Source organism: Cataglyphis hispanica, chromosome 14 (genome assembly GCF_021464435.1).
Source record: "Cataglyphis hispanica isolate Lineage 1 chromosome 14, ULB_Chis1_1.0, whole genome shotgun sequence".
Taxonomy (NCBI): Eukaryota; Metazoa; Arthropoda; class Insecta; order Hymenoptera; family Formicidae; genus Cataglyphis; species Cataglyphis hispanica.
Window position 1 is genome coordinate 1,101,775 of NC_065967.1, and position 24,542 is coordinate 1,126,316.

At 42.0% G+C, this 24,542-nt stretch overlaps 2 protein-coding genes across 2 annotated transcripts in view; one reads left to right on the forward strand and one right to left on the reverse strand.

Moving 5' to 3' along the window:
- Positions 1 to 24,542, reverse strand: part of LOC126854359 (DNA N6-methyl adenine demethylase-like) — a 180,726-nt gene that overhangs the window by 87,040 nt on the left and 69,144 nt on the right. The gene's annotated exons all lie outside the window — the stretch shown is intronic.
- Positions 22,264 to 24,542, forward strand: part of LOC126854377 (LIM/homeobox protein Lhx9-like) — a 168,542-nt gene continuing 166,263 nt past the window's right edge. The window contains exon 1 of the mRNA XM_050601016.1: positions 22,264 to 22,938. The gene's annotated coding sequence lies outside the window, so the exon portion shown is untranslated. The remainder of the gene's footprint in view (positions 22,939 to 24,542) is intronic.

Here is a 24,542-nt window from a genome sequence, read left to right on the forward strand (position 1 = left end):
CGAAGGCACCGCGTTATCACACCTGGACGATTTTTCTTCATTAGTGGCATTATTTTCGCACGAGTGTGTCGCCGCTCTGACCACGCGAGTCACGTGAAACTGATTTGTAGCTAGAGCCAGGTTTATAGAAAAAATACAACAGGAGGAGAGCTTTCTCTCACTGTGGTGAGAGAATGTAAAACAGTCGAGGCAGCCTTGACAGCCTCGATAGTACCGAGTTATTAATTGTTGAACAAAAGTTATTTTGTATACTAATTGTAAGCGGAAATTTATTGAAAATACAAAAGTAAATTATATAATTTAGCATTATAATGCGTTAAAATTTCTTATATTATTAAGTATAAATTTTATTATTTCTCTAGATGAAACATTCTTTGGGCTTCTTTGTAGAAAGAAGAATGGAGCTCGGCGACACGGCCACTTTTTTATCTCACATTCTCCTCGCATATATTATATTATCAGGACTCTTCTAAAACACAATCATTTTATACATAGTGTCTCATTTTAATCTAGCTCGCGTAAATATTTTCGAAACTAACGATTATTGGAAAAGATCTGTGTAAGATGATTTGCCGTTCGATCGAATTCGAGTCCGGAATATTTGCGCGCGTGTCGTTTAAGCGCGGCAGCGCGATAAAGGATTTCCGAAGGTAGTTTAATTTGCATCAGGCCGGCCGGTTGTATTAAAACTCGACTCGGATAAGAAAGGATTTCGAGGGAGGCCATTAATTCTCGCGGAGAATCCGCCTCTAGCTCTTCTTTCTGCCGGCGCGACGGCAGTTTAGTCGTCACTTAGCTAGTTACTCGCTTACTTAGTCCACTTATTTTAATCGGGCGCTCGTCCGCGCGCCGCCTCAACCCGATTCTCCGCTTGTTTTTACACGCCTTATCCCTTAAGGCTAATTCATTAATTAATTCCGTTAGTACCTTACCCTGCTACCCTGCTCGCCCCCCTCCCCTCCCCACCCCACCCGCCGTGCTCCACTCTGTGTCCCACCCCTCTGTTTCTCTCCGTCCCCCGTTGATGCAACTCCAACGAACCTCTTGAAGCACGGGTGGGTGCTCACTAATTAAAGTAATTACTAAATAAATTGCAATTACACTAATGGATCGAGCACGACGACGGATACACTCGTCAGGAAACTGTCGCCGAACTTTTCCCCGGTTATGTTGCCGATTACGAGATATCTGTCGGTTATTCCGTTTAGATGTGGTCGTCGTTGTCATCGTCGTCATAGCTGTCGTCGTCGTCGTCGTCGACCCTTTCGGGCCAAGTATATTACGAATTATTTTATCGCTATCTTTGCCAACACTTGCCGCGGCTTGTGCCCGTGAGGGGATTCCTCCGTGAAAATATTACGATAGAACATTGTAGCTTATACATTATTTGTGTTATTAATTGGATTCTTCCAAAGGTTAAAATTTTTTAATACCGCTGTGATATGACGTCGGTTTGCTTGGCGTTATCATGATACAGAAAGTGTTGCGATATGAAATAATAAAGGTAGTAATATAAAATATTTGGAAATTTCGCGCCGCGAGTTTGATATCGTACTCGGGACATGAACGCGGGCCGGCAAACATAGAGATAGTGCGCGTCAGCGTGTTAATGGAGCTATCAGTCAACATACACGTTTGAGTGACGTCTCAATCAAACGCGTATTCTGACTCGCGTTACACCGACCATTCCGATTTCTCGCGTTTCATCCGCATCGTTTCTCGAGGTTGAGAGACGAGAATCACCTCTCCTCGAACGACTTTCCATCCGTTAAGTGCATATTATCTCGTAAGAATTTTTTTAAGTACTCAAAGAGAGGGAGGAGCTCGACGTGACAAGACATAGACATAAACCTTAGCCATCCTCCTCCTCCTCCGCTTTTCACGTGGATTTAAAAAAAAGACTTTATCTCCGCGATCGATTTCTGATCAACTTCCCTTCTTTCGTTAACGCAGAAATGCAGTTAATACGCGAGCGCTAGCTTGGAAGGATGTTAACGTCGATCGAACTCGACGATCGCAATTATCCAGTACGTAACGATTCCCGGAGGGCGGCCGCTAATTAATATAACCGGCGACAATTCGTTCGCGATTGACAGGAAAATGCGGCATCGCGCGCGGCATCGCGACGGGCACCGCGTGCTCGTCATGCAGAAGGGGCGGGGTGGGGTAGGGAGGGGAGGGAAGGGCTCGAGGAGGGTGGTTGCGCGGAGGGGCGAACTGGAGGCTCGCAATTTGTCAGGTGACAGCCGAGAGACTGGAATAAATGGACAATTACACAAATACAATGTTTGACGTCATTTCAATGACGCGAGAGACACCTGTGATTGATTGTTAATTGCCTCGGTTTGTTACCCTGACCAACGACGGGATTGGTGGGGACGCGTGCGGGGGTGGTCCGGAGAGAGGCACGATGGATACGAATAATTTAATTGAATCGATCGACGCGCGGGGGTGTTTTCGCCACTCGCACACGTCACTTCCCTCTGTTCTTCCTTTTTGTTCAAATCCCGCTCATTTGTCTCGCCGGTGCTTTCAGGTCTGTTTGCGACATTATCTCTGTTCGCAGGGGGAGGGGGTGAATGTTTATTCCTTTCTCGTTTATTGTAGTGTCAAGTCAAATCGCTTATGCACTTTTTTTTTTTTTTTATCGAATAAAAAAACATCGCACTTTTCGTCGTAGAATGAGACGAGATAAAATCTTGGCCCACTTCCTTTGAAATTTTTTTTCAACGGGGGAGATACAAATTTCTTAAGCGCGAGTATCTAGTTTTTTTTTTTTCTTACGCTCATGTTTCTTTAATATTAAATACTACAATAAGACGACGAACTATCTCAACGGACCCAGAAACTTGTTTCCTAGTCTCGTATTGTTAAGATACTATTAGTTATAGTGAGAGCATACCATGGAGTGTATCCATTGTGCAGCTTAGTTAAACAGGAAGGAAGGAAGGAAGGAAGGGTTACGGCTGTCCCCGCGTTTGTCTTCGTGCGCGCGGAATCTTCGCGCCAAATCCCCGAGAAGGATCCAATTAACTCTCTAAGAATTCGATTCCTCGCCCACGCTAATTCCAAGATAGTGCGCCGGCACTATCAGATTAGAAAAGACAATATTTGCCGCGGCGCTTGTAACTCTAATCGCGTATCGTCCTGCAGATGCTCCTTCAATTAATAGCGGCTACTGTTTGCTTCCTTCCAGAACCTTCGCTCGCACCTGCTGATTAAACAAACCAGCCGCTGTAACGGCACAAGATATATCTAGTTCAGTCAGGAAAATTAAACAATTGCCAATGCATATTTCCCGGAAAACTATAACAATTTAATATTATGTAAAAGCTATACATAAATAATTTATTTTTCTTCATTTAAAAAAAAAAAAAAAAATCTCGTTAACATATTTTATTATAACGCCATAATGACATTACTTTTTATGATGTCATCTCGACTTGTCTCATTGTACTATTCAAATACAGAATAGTTCTGTAAAGCTAAAGGTACCTTGTCACAAGTATTCTTTCATCGTAAAAGTTGGAATAAAACTGATAACGTATAATGTCAAACGTAATTGTAGGAAAATGAGTTGTATATCATTTAAATCGTAAAATGAGATCGTAAACTCATATCGACAGACTCTCTCTTACTGTTTTTTCTGAAATATATATTCTGGAATGATAATCGAATCGATTCACATTAATTGTGGCAACATCAAACGTTCCCGCGGCGTGTCTACCCTATTTTATTTGTTTCTCGCTGAAATATTTGCGACTTGATTATCGACTGTTGACTCTTCTCGGGCATTCGTATGATGACGCGTCGTGGTGCCTTGCCACAATTTACAGTCCAATAATTATCCGTTTTCTGTTTGCATTGTTCTCCAACCCACAATTTAAGGAAATTTCCATAATAAGCTACGGTTAAGAGTAATGTTAGCCGAGGCATAAATCCCTCGCGCCCCCTTTTCTCCACCTTCCCATTCTTCATCCACCCACAAAGGAGTCACTTCCTCCTCCCTCTTCCGCGGGGCAAAGATACGCCTCGCGATAAGAACTGCTTTTTATTTCCATACAATTACACGCGGCGATGTAAGCCGCTCTGATCCACGCAGCGTGTGTTGTCTATGCATCGTTTTTAGAAATCATTGTGTGATTTATCGTCCGAATCTCTTTGTACCCTTACCTTTTATTTTCATTTATATCAAGATTCTCTTAGTTTTATATTTAAAAAAAAAAAACTGCACTTTTAATTAAATATTCGAACAGGTATCGCACATTTGCAAGTTTCTAATTCATGGTAAAATCCAATTTTACACAGCGCGATAGGTTTGCGGAAAATCAAAGTTCTAATTTGATGATGAATGCGAATGCTTGATGCGAATTAGAAGCGATCTCGGAACTGCATCTCGATCGCGATCGTCGTAAACTACTAGCAACGGCCGGTGATATTTCACGGTAACGGTATTTAGCAGAACCGTCGCGACTGTCATCCGCGATGAAACGGCGGAGGCAGGGAAGGCATTAAGCGTAATGAATTACCAAGCGAGCAGAGTAATGTGTCTTAATTACGGCCCGCGGCACAATAATTATGTAATTAGGCATTGTTTGCCGACCAGCCCCTAATCACAATCCCGATGTCGCAGCCTCGTCACGGCTCGAGGTGCAGCGACGTGTTATCGACCGCCAACGTTGTCTCCACTGTTGCTCCCCCGTATGCAGATTCTGTTTCGTCTGAAATGGTTAAATTGAAGTTTCTTGGAGCTTCTCTCTCTCTCTATGAGACAAAGAAAGAAAGAGAAACTCTCCAAATAATGATGTTTCGTGTCATTTTACTTGTATGTTAAAACATTTTCGATAAATTGATAATCGCGTAATTAATATTTTTCAATTAATAATCGATATAATATAATTTATGTTTTATATATATATATATATATATATATATATATAACTTTAATTAATTGAAATTTTTGTTAGATTACACGAAAAGATGCGTCCATCTGTCTAGAAAGCAATTTGTAGACTGCGAGCAACTTTTAGAGGCCGCGAACGAATATCGGGAAAGCTTTGCACACGATATAAACGGACATGATTATTCGAAAGCTCAGGATGAAACGCACGGCTACGGAGGAAACAGCGGTGGCCGACTGACGGAATAACTAATTTATCAATTCTTCGCTTCGCTTGGCTCCGATACCTGTGGCTGTATTTGCGAACGCGTGTAAACAGGACTCCGAACTCCCAGAACGTGCGGTAGTTGTGTGCGCGTCCTTGGATGCTTGGGAAGCCTCCTTTTCTCCTTTGAAGGCACCTGCAGCCATCTAAAGCAGCGCGCGATCGTATTCATCGTCTATTAGATGACATACGAAGTAATACGAAGTAATCGTAAGCGCGCTCCGCGAAATCCTCTCGTCGTTTATATTTATGTGGTTGCTCGACATAAATGAAGAATAAAGGTAAAATCGATAATTCTCGCAGCACGTATCTCTGCTTGTGAGCGATGATAAATAGTTTTTGCAGTGTTTCTCGTACTACAATAGTCACTATGGACAAGCCGCAAATACCGCAGCCACGTGAGTTTAGTTTCATGAATAATGGCCCAATTAGGAAGTAATAACACGTCTCTTGTACGACTCCGAGTTAGAGTTGCGAGAGTCTCGAATAGTGCACGGTCTTTCATTATGAAAGACCATTGGCGAAAGGGCCCGGTGGAAACAACATGGAAAGGGATCGCGCTCCCTTCATTCAACCATAATTAACGATTTTTAATTAACCGCGGAAACGATGTCTTACAAAGAATTGCCCTCTCAACGGGACGCGTGTCATCTTCGCGGATTATTTTTAAACGCATTTGACTGAGCGATGTGTTGAACGGAAGTCGTAAATCGATTTAATGGTAAAACTGATCCCAATCGTCGAAGATTTATACTGTCTGGCTTTCAAACGCGCGTAAAAAAATGAACTCAAATACAGGTTTAATTAGTGTCGAATAAAATTGCCGGACTGGCGTGATTGACTGAAAAGACTCGTCGAAAAAGACATTCGGATATTTCATTATGTCAGAACCGAACCAACGTCAATTATGCAAATTATGGGCACACACACACACACACACATATATGTATATATATATATATATATATATATGTATGTACGCTTTCACAGAGGATCGGCCCGACTAAGAGCGAAAAATTCATTTATGAGCTTTTTGCGCGATGAAATATTTTTTTAGTTAATCGTGTTAGCCTGTCGTTGCGGTCCGCCGTGACCTCGCGTGATCCTTCCTCCTGCCCTCCACTTGCCCTCCAGCGAATTCTCATAAATCCATCCATGACTTTCCGATATCCTCTCGATTTTACTGGTTACATTTGTTAAATCTTATGTGACTCGCGGGAGGAGCTGTCATTATACGAAAATAATGATAAATAAATTATATGGATTAATCAATATTTAATAAAGAAATACGATCGATTTCTTCACACGATACGCTTTCTTCTTTTACTTGGCGCGTTCGGCCTTTCCTTTCTCCACACATCTTTCTACCTTCTCCTCTCTTTCTTTATCTCCTCCTTTCTTTTCTTTCTCTATCTTTCTCTCTCTCTCTCTCTCTCTCTCTCTCTCTCGCAATTCGCTCAAATCCGCGCGGGCGCGCTTCGAGGTTAATTGCAAATATAATTAGCAGCTCGAGTCATAAGCGCGGCCGTTTGTATTTGAATGACTGCCTCGGCATTCTCACGACCCCGATTGTCTATGAAATGGATCTCGCTGGGCATGCCGCAAAAGTAGCGAAACCCATTGCTAATTATCCATGATGTGGCATTTAATTAAAGCCAATGGTGGCCAATAATGGCAATATTTAAACCTTATATATAAGGCGTTACCGGTATGACAGTTTAACTGGATTACAGACACGTTTAATATTAAAATATATATTTCGGATATATATATATATATATATTTACATTCGAATATATAATAAATGTGCAAAATGTGTCGGGAAAAATAAGTAGCTGATACAATGGAAAATAAAATATTTCCAACACATAAATATCACTGTCGCTTTCTATATAAGCGCAAACTACCGGCGCGTACAGAAGAAGGAAGCTTCTTAAGGAAGAGGCACGGCGGCGAACGAATTCGATGTTTCGTTGCGTAAAGGCCGAATCGCAGAGAGATTTTTCGAATCGCTACACGAATCGCAAACACGAAGCGAGCGCGAGAAGACAGTCCAATATTTCCCGATGGGAATCGACAGGTGTCCCCAAGGGCGGGGAGGGGGTGGGAGAGGGAGAGGGAGAGGTTGCACGAGAGGGCTCCCCCTAAGTACTGCTTACTTGGGGAATTATGTCTGTCACGTCTGTCCGTTTGCCCGATTCATTTCACATCATCCGTCCGCATTCACTTTTCACGCTCGCACGCTGCTTTTCTTCCGATTCAAGTTGGCTTACGGCATTCGTGCGTACCGAAACGCAAATGCTGTCTCAATGCTGGCGCTCTCTCCCTTCAAATTCGTCGCGGGTGTGCGACAAGATTCCTTACAATATATACGTCCGGATGGAGGTGGCGTAAGCTTCTCGGGGCCGAAGCGACCCCCGACGACTCTTTGTAAGATAAGAAGCAACCACAACCACTGACGTTCAATGAATTAGGTGGGAATCATACTTTTGAGACGCGATCGAGCTTTTCATTCCGAGTATAAAGTTTATTCGCGTGTAATGAATGGAACGTGCCAAGTATCGTGCCAGTGTTCTTAAAAATCTTTTAAACGCTTTTGAAGCTACTTAATAATTGAAATTGTCAAAAACTGAAAAAAACAGTGTTTAGAAATATACGCGCGTTTTTAAGATTATTCTAGAGAACTGACAAGCCCATATTTCGCTATCTAAAGGAGAAATTTTTACTTCCGGAATTTATATCCTTTTTTTTTTTTTTGTATACGGGATAAAGGTGACTAGTACACATGTATGTGCATCGCGTATGCGAATATCGCGTGTGTATCGAACGAAGAGAGGGGATCGAGAGAGGAGGAGAAGGGAATTGATTTTAGCGCCGGGCTTTGTGAAATGAAACCCGGCCGAGCCATCGCCATTAACAACGATAAAAATAATCCAATCCGACGTTTGTTTGATCTATCAGCGCCTATATTTCGCGCACGCTCTCTATTCTGGCTGATTACGATCTTTCTCGATTTAGGCGGCGAGCCGAACCGCGCGCGCGCGCGCGCGAGCAATCGCGGTCCGACGCGAGATCGAATTTATCGAATCGTGCTCGTCGAACTATACTCGCGATAGTAATTTCAATTACTAACCACTTTCCGTCACTGCGTCGGATTTTCTTTGTCGTCGGTCCCGGCATGATTTGGATTAAGCCGACTCCACACGGCACGGCGTATGTACGCCAACGTTGACGAACAGACACTGACTATCAATGTCAAACGTGTCAAACGTGAGCGCACAAATTATATCCCGTATGATACGCTCATTATTATTCCAGATGAACATAAGTCAAGATATAGTGTATTGATGTAAGAAAAAAAAATATTGCCGAAAAAAAAATCTCGTTTTCGACGGAAAAAAATTTTACGCGCGTTTACAGCAACTTTATTTCATATCGTTAATATCAAGATTTACGTAACACGCGTGTGTTATATATAATTGCAATTTTGTTGAATAATTATCTTTTCTCTTTTATTACATTTTTTTTTAATAATGCCCCCATCGACAGGTAAAATGTAAAAGGGGAATGGCGACTGCAATTTCGAATCATCGAGATAATCGCAAAGTGCGTTTTTCCAATTTTATAGCGATATTATGTAAAGCGGAGAGCAGGCGAATGCAGAGAATCAGGCGGCGCGGTATTGAATTTTGTGCGTTAATTTATTTGAAAAAGTTAATGATGGCAGTCGGCCGATCATAAAAAATATTCGGCCGAAAAATGGTCGGAATACGCAAAATGAAATGAAATGAGGAAGGAGGTAATGCGTACAGAGCCCAAGCGCTGCACAAACGCTATTTAATTTCTCGCGTCTGTTTGAAGTTACGTTGTCGAAATAAATATTTAAGATGAGTCGTCTAAACTACGGCGAGTGCAGTTTTCAATCTAATGATTCGCGCGAAATTCTACTCAAATATTACATAACAGAAATACGATCGCGCATTTTTAATGAAAAGTACGTCAATAATGGAAAAGATATATATGTAATTACAATCGTAATTATATTTTCGTTATTGTAAAAAAAAAAAATATATATATATATATATAAAAATCGCGGTTGATCGAAAAGATTTATTATCGAGATCGTTAGTACCTTGATTGCGAGTTACACGTTAAATGAAAAAATGACAAGGAAAAGACAGACAATTATCATAATTATAATAATTAAACACTCTTAATTTACTTATATGCTAATTATTTTATGCCCATACATCCATAATTCTCGGGTATGAATTATTAATCAGCACTTATACACCACGCGGCAGATTACTTATTAAAAGTAAACTCACGAGGCGGCAAAATTCATCGAATAATTGTTCGTCGACAAAAAAATCGTCGCGAAAAAAAGACATGTGCTATAGTCGATTAATCGATTCTAAAAAAATTGATCAGTTCAAAATCTAACACAGCTGATTTGTGCAAGAAAATGGACTTTTCTGGCTACATTTTCCATCATTTTCAAAATTCGCCGGGAATGCTGATCTTTTTTATTTAAAAATGAAATAATAAAATGAAATTATTTTAAAATAAAATATTTTAAAATGACAGGGCTTCTCGTAAAGAAAAATTTTCCATCATTTATTCGTTCACGAGTTTTTTGAAATATTTAAGTACCTTCTGACAAAGTCTATCTTTGAACAGAAACTCTGCGCATCTTCGCAGACTTGTTTATAGCGACGGTGACCGGTGTCATCCGTTTTGTTCGAGATAGTTGAATGCCTCCTAGGGATAGAACAAATAACTTTGCTCGATGGCTGGAGTTTTTCGCGAGTAAAGGCGGATAGAGAGACGTCGACACACAGGCGAAAGAAGGCGGCGGGAAAGAGTCGGGGGACGAATTCATTCGTAATTCATGAAGATCAGCCGACGGCCCCGTCAAAACTTCGAATATTCGTCCATCAAACGCGTTTTTCCCGTCAACTTTCGCGGTGTCTACTAACGCTCTCTCTCTCTCTCTCTTCCCACGTGCGTCGGTCCAGCTGACGGCTCTTCCCGGAGAAAATGATAACCTCGTTTCCAACCACTTTGCGTCGCGCCACGTACGAGTTTCACGAACTTCCTCCCTCCCTCCCTCTCTCCGTCGTGTACCTGACATAATCGCGTTACCTCCCTCGTTCTCGTTTTCCCTCGGTCGCGCCGTTCTTGCTTCTTTTTCGGCGACGTCGTAGTGTCGGTACAACGTCAAAACGTCCTACGTGACCACTGATACGAGAGAGGGTGATGCCGTTCTGTTCGAGAGCCGCGTTCCTCGTCACGTCGATGAAACGAACGAAAATGCCGAAATTCGCGAAAACGCAGCCATGAGAACAAGACACGAGAAATTTTATACGTCATCTACACGCACACACTCTCCTTGTTTTAATTATCAACGTACCGAACAACAGTCTCACCTAGCAATTGTTAAATGTTTTATAAATAAATGCATCTTGATAATAATTAACAAACGGTCACGCGCATACATATCACAAGTGAATACGTATCTCGCGGTTTTTTTTTTTTTTAGCATGTACGTGACACGGAGCAAAAGCGATAAAATAAAAAACCGTTTATGCAGTCCCTCTTGCGCTATGACTATTTCCCCCTTCGTATATTCTTCCGTTTCTACTTCTTCTCTCCCGTTCTCTATTCAGATGCTATATATTCGACACTTTTCTCTCTCGCAATATTAAAAATTTACTAAAAAAACTTTATATTTTATATATATATATATATATATATATATATATATATGTATGTATACATATTATAAAAGATTTTACATGTCACTATTATCTTGCTACCTCTAAAAATATTAAAAATTATCAAACTCTTTAATCGTGCAATCAAATCAATTGACTAATCGATTTTCTTCTTCGCTACACAACTTCTTGAAAATCAATGGTACGCGTTAATATCTTCGCGATTACCTTCTTTTTTCTTGATAAAAATTGAGAAACACATGGAAGTGCGTAGCACCCGGACGAAACAAGTGTCAGTGAAGCGACGGTGGGTGGGTGGATTATCCGCATAAAAATCCAGGAGAGCGAGCCGGGGAAGCGATGGAATAGCAGCAGGGGAAGAGGAGGAGGTGAAAATTATACGCGATGCGTCGGAAACGACAGAAAATATAAACCAGGTGAAATTCGCAGACTCGGGGAAATATACCGATTCGGCGTCAGAGTATAAATACGCGCGCGCGCGAGAGAGAGAGAGAGAGAGAGAGAGAGAGAGAGAGAGAAAGATCCCGTGTTGCGTTTTGCCTCTATCTCTTCCCCTCCTTTATCCCACGCGGCCCTCTTTCTTCCTGTCAGTCGCACCGGCACGGCGCGATGCGGCGTCGTTTTTACTGCGGCCTGAGCGCCGCGGCGTTAAATGTTCCATACTGCCAAATATAGCGCTCGCACGCTTCCCCGGGATATCCCTTTATTCCGTCGAATAAAGGCATAAACTCACGATTAGGCGAGGGTAACGGCGACGCCGCGCGTCCGTACGTCGCGACGTCCGTTAAAAACAACTGTGTGCTTTCATGTGTTGTAAGACCTCTACTACGTATTATCGAATGCTTTGAGAATTTTAAAAGAGAGAGAGAGAGAGAGAGAGGGAGAGGGAGAGGGAGGGGAGGAGAGACCATCACTCTGAACGAGTGATCTAAGCAAACGTAAAATTTCCATGCTTCTAACTATCGCGGATAAGAGAAATCATGTTCGAACTGACAGCGCGTTTGAATAAGTCAGGTATCATTAAATCTATAGACTATTGTTTGATCAATGAAATTGTCTCTTTTGAGGAACAATGCCGCAGATCGATCCAACATCAATTTTCGTACGGCTTCTACAGAGCGTTCGCGGAAGAAGAGTTCCGCGAATATTCGCAGCGACAATCAAGCCTTCTGTGACGAAATCGATACATCGATTCTGCGGTGATAGATAATGCCGTGACTCGAATAGCGACGGCGGCTCGTGAATAATTTGGCGAAAGACAAAAGTGACATCGCGATCGATTGCGCCGTGTCAACAAGGATCTTGGCAATGGAAGGCAAACAGTCAAATATTTGACGTTGCCTGTCGAAATTCAGAAATATTCGACAAAAATAGCGCCGCCGGCCAATAGAATGGTTTAATTCCTATCCTCTCGTGAATCTTCTCTCTGACCTCTTCCAGCTCTTCCCTCATATTTGCACTTCTCCCGCATCCTTATTCACCCGGAACCAATTATCGTTGCTTTTTATCCGAGACAGTCGTTTTATGCCGCGCTAGTTAATCTTATTCCGGCTTCAAACAAACGCACCTCTCATGTCGCGGAAAGAGTCCTGCAGATCGTCAACACATTAGTCGATCAATTAATCTCGTCACACGGAAGCTTATGTCGGCCACTAATATATTTTTATTAGTAGAAATTATCTTACCTCTCTTTCTTTCTAACTCTTTCTTTCTATTTAAGAAAATGAGAACATACAGAGACAAATGCAATCCTCTTTGTGGAGTCCGTAAACGCTTTTGTCCTACAACGAAGCAAACGAGCTAAAAACCTTTTCGAGCGACCGTAAACTGTATGATGGTACGAATAATAAAAGATAGGATAAACGTTATGTATCCGACTGTTTATCCGGCGAAAACGCGCGATAAAGATTCCGCGGTGCTATACCGATCGTTTCGCAAAATCCTGAAATATTCTCGAGTTTCGGGCGGAATTGTACTTCGGAAGCGCGTTTACGGCGCGTGAAACGAGGCCTTAGCTGTGCTTCTGAATTTTACAAAATACACCGACGATATACTCACGCCTCCCCCTCTCCTCTTTCTCTTCGCGGCGCGAACACGCGTTCCGCCAGAATATCAGACATTATGGGGTGGCTTCCTTTATACCGAATTGCAGCAGAATCGTTGAAGTATCTCTGGGACTTGAATTTTTCTTTCTTTATCTCTCGTTCTCTCATTATATGTATAATTATATATTTTTTTTTTTTCACAATTTCATTCATAAACAAGTTCCATGTGTAATGCAAAATAAGACCTTTGGCAATTTCACCTTCCGATACTTTCTTACGTACTTTCTAATTATTCGCTCGCCCTCTCTTATGAAAAGTAGAACTAAGGATGCGACGTAGGCGACGGAACGCCCCAACTGGGAACTGAGACGAAATCGCCAGCGAGAAAAACGTGGGCCTGTCGGATCAGGAATGCGTACAGTATTATGGGCAGGCGGACAAGAAGAGGAACAAGAAGGTCTCGGTGAACTCGACCTAAGGCGTTTGCGGGTCTGGGCGTTCGGCGCGCTCTGTACTTACCGCGAAATGAATCAAGTCGCTGGTTCCAAGGCGGGCAGGTGCTTATTACTCACTCGTACAGGCCACGTTCGCCACCCTCTCCTTCTCCTCCCCTTTTCTCGTCCTCGCGCGGAAACCTCCCTTGCCCTCCGGCTTCAGCCCGAAACTCCTCCTTTATCGTTCGCGCCTCGAATATCTCGAAAATCTCTCTCTCTCTCTCTCTCTCTCTCCTTTGTTTCCCCCGTCTCTCTGCCGATTTCCTCGTCGCAAAGCTCGCGATTATCACGCGTGAGAATTAATGCTCGTAGTCCAGCGCAAACTTCCCGCGGAAATTCCAGATTCCGTTTCCGATATTATCGCAGATACCTGCAAGTTGCGTTCATTCCGTTCGACGCCAAGATTTCCGCGCGATTGGAGGAAAGCCGTTTGCCCTTTCGATCCCCTCTCTCGTATCAGAAAACGATTGAAATTCGAAATTCCCGTCGAGAGAAATTTCTCTCGCGTCTTTGGATCGCCAAAGGCTGCTTCATCGACGTCTTCAAATTTCCGTCCGCGACACGCTAAACTGATCACAGAGGAGCCTCTCCCGTAAATCTCCTTTCCGGAATGCCAAAGTGTGGCATAACGTGGAGTAACGTGATTAGCTGTCGGTTGGCTTTTCTCGCAAGTGCATAATGTCGGCGCGCGCGTGAAATTTCGCCGTTGCGGAGTTTGTCGTACGGACCGTCGAAGCGTCTGGAGCAAGGAGTCGAGAACGAGGGGGATGAGGGACGTGTTCCTAATGGCGGTCATCTCGAATACCCCGAGGCGGCTATTGTCTCGGTTTATGCCTTCCTCGCGTGTATATATATATATATATATATATATATATATATATATATATACATATATCTCACGTTGTGCGCGTTGCAACAATCTTCGACCACGAGTACCGAGAGAACAAGTATCTCTCTTTTGTCCCTGCGATCTTTCCATCGACAATTTTATCTACATTTTGTAATTCTAAAAAAAAATGTGTTCTCAAGAAGAGAGGCTGAATTTAATCCGTTATACATCGTGCACCGTGTACATTTTGTATATATATATATATATATATATATATATATATATATATATATATATATATATGCGTTTAACGACACGAGAAACATTTGCATTTATACAATACATCGAAGGGATATTTTCCCGAAAGACAATAATCTGGAGTCTAAGTCACATTCGTTCGCTTAATCAGAAATGACAGCTGCATTCCTGTTGCCGAGTGGTTTCAGAATCACTCGTAGCACGAACGGCCAATCTAGCTAAGGTGTCTTCGTAGCGATGCCGACAGAGAATCGCAGGTGTGCATAATAGAGATTCGAGCTCGCGTGAGAAATTGCGCTTACGGAATAAGCATCTTTCCTTGGCGCGCGGTCCTCTGTACTCCCCCTCTTCCTCCTCCCCGTCACCCGTACAACTGGCGCCCGGAGGGACGATCCCGATCTCTCGAACTATCATCCGTGTTTGCATCATAACGGCGATGCGTATGGCTGCGTGTGTGTGTGTGTGTGTATCCCCCTATCGAGGACGTAGTCGCGCGTAATAACTGCGAACGGTTCGTTCCCGGCGTTCCCGAGATCAGATTAGGGACTCCGGGCGTATTAGATCCTCGTGAATGCGGCGCGCCGAGATCGTATCTCGGCCCGACGCTAAAGAGGAAGCGGTTTCCGCTGCGACGATCGGCCCCTCGCGATCGTCCCCATAAAGCGCGCGATTAACCATCGCGCGGAGATAGAACGCTCTCGAATAATTTCAGCGCACGATTCGATGACTCGCACCGCTAAGGAATTGTCGTTTCTGAAAGAGTTTCCCGACCGGAAAACATCCGGAAAATATTCGAAATACAACGTTTGACGTCTTAATTATGTGCTCACGGATCTCAGTACATCTTTTACAAGAATCGAATTCTTTAAAAAACTGTAATTAAATATATATATATATATATATATATATATATATATATATATTTGTACCGGAAAAAATTCATTTTTTGCAATGCAAACTTTTGTAGAAATAATCTCAGGATATTCGACGTAATTAAGTGTGTCTTATGACGTTTACTCGGCGAAAGCGAAGCACCCCTTGTCGGGGACAAGGATAGCTTTCGTGCCATGTCTAATCTTATCTCGTTCTCCTGCTCGTCCGTCTCCTCCGCGCGGTGTCGTTGAATCACTCGTAAATCGAGCATGCTGAGAGAGGCCCCTCCATGGGTTGTTCGCTTCGAGAGAATCGATTTCGCTCCCGTGTTTGCGGGATTGCATCCCGACAGGATCTTCTGCAGCAAACCCTTCAAAATCGCTCTTTGACCGCGCGCGCTCCTCCCCATATCAGATTCTCTCAAGGAGAAAGCAAGAGAGAGAGAGAGAGAGAGAGAGAGGCGGGGATGTGCTAGACGGATCACTAGACAGATTGCCGGCTTTCGTAGCTTTCGGAGATTCCGAAAAATTAGTACCAAGTTGTCCTTGACCGCCGACAAGATCGAAAGTATGTTATTGCGTTTAACGTCTCAATGTTTTAATATTTTTGTAATATTTGCGATATAATAACTTGTTAATAGTATAATAATATTATATAATACGAAAAACTTTAGATGCCTTTTTTGTAAGTTGAGAATTTTTGAAATATTATATGTAATATGTCATCTCACACAACTTCTTTCTTAAAATATATATTACTCAACGTAGAGATCTCTCGATATAAACTCAAATTTATTTTTGACAATTTCCCCGACTATGCGTATTTCATATATCTGTGTTTAGGTACTTTAGCCAGTCCCAGTGGGAGCTCATGCTTCATGTAAGGAATCTGACGTGAGTTCCGGCTATGAAGATGTTCTTCGGCTTGCGGTATCAGCTTCCCGTTGCTTCACGAAGGAAGGTAAAACGACGGATCAGCCAAGTCGCGTTGCGCGTTTGCATATTTCATAACGGCTGACACAATTTCCGCGCCTTTGAATCCCTTCGGGGTCCCCCCCCCCTCCCCTACCCCCCGTGCGTCGCGTTTGCGTTCCCTAAAAATTTCAACGGCCAAATACACTCCATCGAGCTGACGTTGTCGCAGTCGGTGGATCAGAGGGGCCTGCTCGGCGCGAATTGTCCAACCAAGTGCCCTCTCCTTGCGTTACGCGTTGATCTTGCCCACTTCGAGCCAAAAAAGCGAAACGACTCGTTGCAACGACACAATAACAACGATAACCAAGCATTAACGGAGAGGAGAAAAAAAAAAATGTTGAGAAAAATCGCGAAGTGAGTGAGATGAAGCCGTAGCCAAGCGCGAATTTGACAATAAAGCTCCGTCAGAGAGAGCGGGGAAAGAGATCGAGAGAGAAAGAGAGAGAGAAAATAGCCGGAGGCGAGTTTTCACATTTAATTCGCGCTCGCTGAAACAAGGGATGGGAAAGGGAAGGGAGAGGGATAGGAAGGCTCAGGGATTAACGTCGCGAAATATCACGAAAATATGTAAATATATCGAGAGACAGGCAGTCGAGCGGGCAGCGGGTGGTAGGGTTGAAGTGGGATGAAGGTTTGAGAGGGGTTTGCAGAATCGAGTGGCTAGGGGTGATAGGCGGGGTGGATGGGAGGAAGTGTGCGGAGCTTTCCAGAGCGTAGGAGAGGCCCATTGAAAGATTAAAAAACTCGCTCGCGTACATGTCGAATCTATAGTACCCGGACCCTTTTTTTTTTTTTTCTCTCACTCGCTCTTTCTCCCTTTTCCTCTTTCTTTTTACGTGTAAGCGGAACATCGCAGAGAAAAACGGAAGGTAATGAGGAGAGCGACTCAAGTATTTAACTAGAAAAATGTTTCCTTGACAACCGTCAGGGGAATTGTTTTCTCGATTTATATTGGGTGAATTTGATATATTTACAACTAATATATTCAAACGACTTTTCTTGTAGCCCCACGACGATACATTAATTACTTTTTAAGTAAATAATGATCGCATCAAATATTTGATACTTTTTTTTTTTTCTAAAACAATAAAAGTCGCTGATAAAAAATAATAATATGGTTACTAATGTACAACTACTGTGGATAAATACATGGGCGAACGCCCACGTGTGTAACGTAAGTAGGAACAAAAAGCGGAGGGAGGATTTTACTTGATTTTAACTCCCGCAACCGGCTGAGCTCGGACATAACACAGGTAGAGTCTATTGTTCCGCGCCGTTCCGCGAAAGAAGAGCCGGCAGAGACTATCGGCTTAGTTCTCGCTTTGAGATTCGCCGAGATTTGGAGAACGCTTAATGCACCATGAGCGGGATAGAAGTACTTTTCAGACTCAGCAAGATATCGACGAAATTTTTTAAGCATTAGCATTAAAATTTTTTAATTCTGCATTAACGCACACGAAATTTTTAAACATAGAGATAAATCGATCTCAATAAATTCACTGGTTGAAAAATGATGATGAATACGAATGTAATCATTAGTATAAACTAATAATCGAACGGAAGGGAAGACTGAATAGTTTGTTCGTCGTAATTAATCGACGCGTAATCCAATTTCAACAATGCAATTATTCAGAGATGCAGGACGCGGGAGGGGATATTTGAAGGTTACGATATATAATAGATGCCTGATGCAGGTTCAGCCATATTGGGAAACCAAATACAGTTGACACAGAAAATACAGTCGTATAGAGAAATGTAAATAAAATCAATATTTTGTATTCGCGCAGTGGAAACAAAATTTTCCCATGGGATTTATCGTCATTTATCACATTCGTCAAATCGATGTGAATTTTGTTTTTTATCCTTGAAGGACTTTTATAACGAGATAAAAACGTTCTTTCAATTTAATTAAACTCACAGCAACATGAATAAGGGATAAATTTATCTAAGCAACTTTAAATAAACAAACATAAATTTTCATACATTAATACTTAAAATTTAATGTGTAAAAAGTATATTTAAATTCGCTATATGAAAGACGATACGAAATTTACTAATTCCTTTCCTTTTTGCAAGAGGCGAAGAGACACTTTGAGATGAAATTAATATAAATTTAATAAACATGACAATTCGCAAGTATCAATATCGATCGGCAATAGAGGGCCCTTTATAGCGTGCGAAAAATGACGCGCGCGCAGAGGAATACGGAAAATGATTCGATAACCCGATCAATCGCATCGGACAGATCGTTCGTTAGGCCACGCGTTACTGTCGGCTGGCCGAATCGCGAATAACCAAAGTCGGTACAAACGTGATTGAAATATAACACCGCGTGAGTTTGCTCGCATCATGCAGCCTTCGGCGACGACGCGCGATGCGCGCAAACGTGCCGCGCGCGCGCTCGTCAAAGTGAGAGCCTCTGGCGTTTTTTACCATATATCCTGGTCAATTTTTCTTTATTCGGGACATATTTTGCGTGCGTCGCATCGAAATACTGCCTCCCGAATGTTGACATTTTGCGTGTTTCGGCGACGGCGGCGGCCGCGACATCCCAAAGGGAATCGCAATTAATTTATTCAGCCCGTAATGCGACATTGCGACGAAAATGCGTCTTTTCCTCCACCGAACGTCACGATTCGAAATTAATCATTGCTTATAGTTAGTGAAGGAAGGATCGATCGAATTAATTGAATTTTTTCACGGACAAAATGTTTTAAGACTATATATAGAAGCTATTAGTGTCAATTATTAACAGGAATTATATATAAAATCTAATAACCGTTTGATCAATAAAAATATTTTCGAAAAATATTTCTATACAAATAATGTTCCTCCTTTATCATTCGTTTAATGGCAACGTCTCGAAGAAGGGACTACACACGGCTTAAGTAAAGCAACGCGGCGGTCCCGTTCAGCTCAAAAAATAACTTTGCTCTCCTCCTATCTCCTATCCCACGTGCTGGCATATCATTGTTGAACGGCTCGGCTTATTAGAATAATACACCGTCCGCGTGTCGCGGAGGGGGAACGATGGCCAGCTAAATACGGAGGTAATTGTTCGAGGGATTGTTGTTCCAGGTTATTCTTATGTAAATCTTGACCAAGCCAGTTTGCTGGAAGTGAAAAGGGGAACGGGAGCGGAGAAAGAAGGGAGAGCGTTAGAAAGAGGGAGCGAAGAGGGACCCTTCCCTTCCCTCCCTCCTTCCCCCTTCCACCCTCTTTTCTCTCATAAGCGCCTACGAATATTTGCACGGGGTAATTATTTCGTCCCTTCCACACCGCGGAGGAGGAAGCCGGATTTCCGCCGTGGAATTTTCCCGCGTGTTATTTCGCTCTTCTCCTCGTTATATCTGCCATTGTTCTTTCCCTTGGCGATTTCGGGACGACACGGGCCTGATCGAGCTCTCTCGGAATCGCGCGGTACACTCCGGGATCGCACTCTTTTCACGATTTTCGGACGCTTTAATGCCGGGGCCGGACGGACTCCTTCGGTGCTCGACGGTTACAGCCGCGGATGGCGCGGATTTAATCCTCGTTCAGGATTTCGCTGCCGGTTTTTGTGCCGGTTTGCCTTAAGAGCCATCCCGATTTCCCGTGCGTTTCGCACCGGGAAGAGCTTAACTGAAAAGAGTTCAACTTTACGCTCCCGTCAGGAGTAGCTACTTTTTTTTTTTTTTATCCTCATTTACATCTCTACCATATTCGCAGCTTGCGATAAAAATCTAAATCTTAACGTATTGTTTTTCTAGAATAATTAGAATAATTATAAGATAGCCGCTATTATTTATTCTGGATCAACGTCATTGTACGTGCATAAAGGAAACTCGTAAGAAAAATGTTTATGCAAGGCACTCGCGTGCAAAAATAAGAAATTGGATTGCGCGTGCCATTAAGAGATTGTTTTTCCTCATGCCATCTTTTTACACATCCTGCTTGCAATTAAATACATAAAACGAATAAGACGCCTTTGCATTGGTATCAGCCGTAATTATTCGAATTAACATACGCGATGTTATTTCTCAGAATTATGGTCATTAAAAAACCGAGATTTTTTAAAAAGAGCGAGACCCTTCACGCATAGTATCTAACGGGCAAATGCTAATTACGGGCATTAATGCTAATTAAATTTATCGCGTTTTATAGTGATGATTTTATAACGACATAAATAGCCTGGTTAAAAATTGACACGATCGTAAATAAAAACGCAGAGACATTGGCAGCGAATCGTGCAGATAATCCACTATTGCGAAGGGTTGGGTACGACTCGAACGAGCAAAGTCGATTACCTTGGACCTTACGTGGGCTTACCGGAAGCCCGTCGAACATCAAAGTACCGCACGCGGCTTCCTGGTTAATTAATTTTCCCTGTTACACCAATCTTTCCAGGCGTAGTCGTTGTAGGACGTCATACGAGTGCAGAAACCGCGACGACTATAGGCATTCTTACATATTTATATAGCAACATACAATATTCTTCTTCTTCCCTTGTCTAGTCTTTCTTTAATGTTTAAACACGACGAGAATTAGCTCAACCTTTTTAATTATCACTTCAACGAATTGTTGTTGGAGTTTTGGCCAATTAGAATATCGAGATATTTAACTTTAGATGATTATATACTTGAACTAGGTTTAGTATCTAAACGAGTTGGTTGAGGCTACTTTAAACTCGTTTACTGCTAAGCAATTGGACCTTGAATGAATCTATTTGAATCATTAATCTCTTAAACTTATGATACCAATCGCAGCTGCTTAAAATATCCTATGATAGATGAGTTCTATTAGCACGAAGATTGAAAGAGCTTGGCCGGAATGGAGACGACTCGGACAACGGCCTACTCTGCCATTCTTCAGAGCCCATCCGCGGGCTCACCTTAGCTCATTTCCCGCTTGTCCTGGTCGCGGAAAGAGTATGCGGAAGCGAGGAAAAGCCGCAGGTGCAGAGAGGCGGAGCGACTGGCGCAAGCGCAGGTGCAAACCACACCTCCGTGAAGCAAAGCAGGGAGGAGCGAGATGAAACACCATTCGTGATGCTGTCCGCGATTGGCGACCCCGTTCACCTGCTCGGTCTCGTGTCCCATCCACCCCCGCGCCCCTTCCACCTCCTTGCAGTTTCTGCATCCACGATGGTATCTATTAATGTATTTGTATGACGTCACACTTATCGTCTTCTTCCCCGCTGGTGCCGGACGCGCCTCACGTCCCATCGTCCTTGCGATTGATGAAGTCGCGAGTGGACAATGACTGTCGATGTATTTCACTGACTCATCGGTTGCCATCATTATGCGACGATTTTCCGTTTGTACATAAGTGAATGACCTTGTCGAATTATTAATATTAATTATATTAATTGATATTGATATTAATTTTAATATAAACGTGAATCTTCAGGAGGCAACAAATGTTTTGAAATATCAGCTAATGTTTTGAAAGTTTCTGATAACAACCTACTCACAATATATATATATATTACTAACTTATATTATTTTCTATCTTTAAGCCATCCTTTCTGTCCTTCAGTCATACTTATGGGGACTGTTAAAAGACGAAGAAAGAATTTGAGAACTCGAACTCAGCATCTCGCTCCAATGCCTTGTCGTGGTTTCTGCCCCACTTCGCGACCCAATATCTAAAAAGCCTTCAGTCTGCTGTTGGATCTCGCTAGATGGCACCTCGCTGACCTACCGCGACTCCTCGCAGTCGATTCGCGGCTCTCCGACCGCACGGTCGTCCGCAGCAGGCGCGAATTCCGTCAGCACGCGCCGGCCACAACACTTTACCCCCTCGGTCCAATAACGCTGAAAATTCTTAGGAGACAAATCTTCCTCGGCCCTGAAACTGCGCGCCGCTGCAGTCCAACAAATCCATTCAAGACGTGCGCTTCGTCGTCAGTCACGGGCAAGCAGAGCTCGCGGAGTCACGTGAGAGTGTAGCCGGTGTGTCCCGCGCGACCACGAGGTGCTCCATCCTCGATCATCAAGAATATATTCTGATATCAGAGACTCTTCAAGAGCTTAATCTCTTGAACGAGTGTCTTTTACAGAGAGGTGTGTGCATAAATCTCTTGCACGTAAATCGCTTTTCCCATTTTTTTTCTTAGTCACATAAACGAAGATACGAACGTGAGATCTCTCATTCCTTAAGCATTCTGATTGAAAAAATAAATAAAGTTTGCAAATATTTTTTTTACAAAACCGTTCGGGCTCAATAAGATCCATCATCATCATGAATGTGAGCGCGACGAAACTAATCGAAGCGAACGTTATCAATGAGAAGAATTAAATAAATAATATGTATATTAAAGATTCAACGATATTTTCTTGATCAATTATCTCCGTTTACTTCTCTTATCTTCAAAGTTAGATGTTTAAAGGGCCGAGGAGATAGAGTATATAGAGAGCCACGATATATTTGTCTTCTCGGTATGGATGTATTAAAATGTTATACTCGTTATCGTACCCGTCGAATCGCTAAAACGTCCACGAGTGAAACATAAGACCTGAGGATCACTCGACAGATCGCCACTCGCGATCGTCTGGATCATCTGGATCCTACGAACCGGAGTGTGAGTACCACAAAGAACGTCAATAAAATTTATATATAACTTGCGCACAAGCTGCATAAATAATTCATACCTTTTTCCGTTTATAATTCGAAAGTTATTATTTTAATTATAACGAATGCAAAAATGTGATTCGGATATGTTATTCAATTCCACACATATATGTATATGCGATGTACATTTCTAGTTTATAAAAAAATATTTTTATTATTAAAAAAATGTGAAAAATGTATTTGCATGTTTACTCAATAAATATCTGCACGTGAAAATAAAAATTTTTATTGAGCTAGAGAAATTATGTACTCTTTATTAGTCGATATTTGTTAAAAAACAGAAGATAATGGATTCTGTGAAAGAACGCACGTAAATGTTTAATTAAAGACCCATTTAATTTTGACGAGCGCTATAATTTCGTTTATATTACGCGCGAAATGTTTGCCCTCGGATTCCTCGATATTTTGCGATAAACAGTTTAAAAAAAAAACAAAAAAAAAACAAAAAAAACAAAAATGTGATGCGTCGAATCGAGCATGAGGTTGTTACGCTGAAATACTAATGGAATATCATAACTAGCGATATCAAAGCATTTTTTCCTCAGCTACGATTTCGCTCTCCACGGTGCGCATATATGTATATATATATATATATATATATATATATATATATATATATATATATATATATATATGCATATATCGAGACTTTGAATGTGCGATAAATTAGCGTAGCACGACTGGAATGCATAATAAACTAATTTAAACTGCGATTGATCTTTCATAACATATAATTATTCGAAATAATTAAATATTATTCATTTCTCTTTTATATCATAATACGAAATATTTTTTACACATACATTAATGTTTTTCTTTTTTTTTTTTTCTTTTAATTTGCTTATGCGATATTTTTTAGACAGATCGCGTCACTGATTACGTATCGTCCAATTATTTCGATATACTGCATTTAGATCCTTATCAGGCCGGGACTATCCACTCGCTATCCTGCCGGCAACAATAGACACCTGCGGGTCCCACCGGCCGGTTCAGGTACGGCAATTTGAATCGCGATTTTTGCAAGGGGGCAATTTATTACACGGCTGCACGAACGGCGACAGTAGAAGAAGCCGGCAAGCCGCTCTCTGGTGGGAGGGTAATGAAATTGCAATCATCGTGTGAAATTTAATATTAATCCCGGATGTAATATGGAGAGGGTGCAGGGGCGCTCAACTGCCGCAAGAATGGCGGTCTGTTATTCAAAACTGGACGTTGGACAAGCGCAAGCCGCTTTCGCGCAGACGAGGAACGAGTATCCAAGCAATTAACTCTGTCATGTGCAACGTCCGTGTTCGTCGAAACTTTTTCATTACTCAAATGAAATATCTGTATATATATATATATATATATATATATATATATATATGTATATGTATATGTATATGTATATATATATATATGTATATAATCCCCTATATATGAAGGAGTATTGCGATACGAGCGCTTTTTAAGCGGTCGAAATGAATAGAAAGTATCTGTAAAATATTAGACATTTTTGATTAGATTTTTTTGTTGTTGCTTTGTGGATAAAAATATAAAAGTTTGATGGAATTT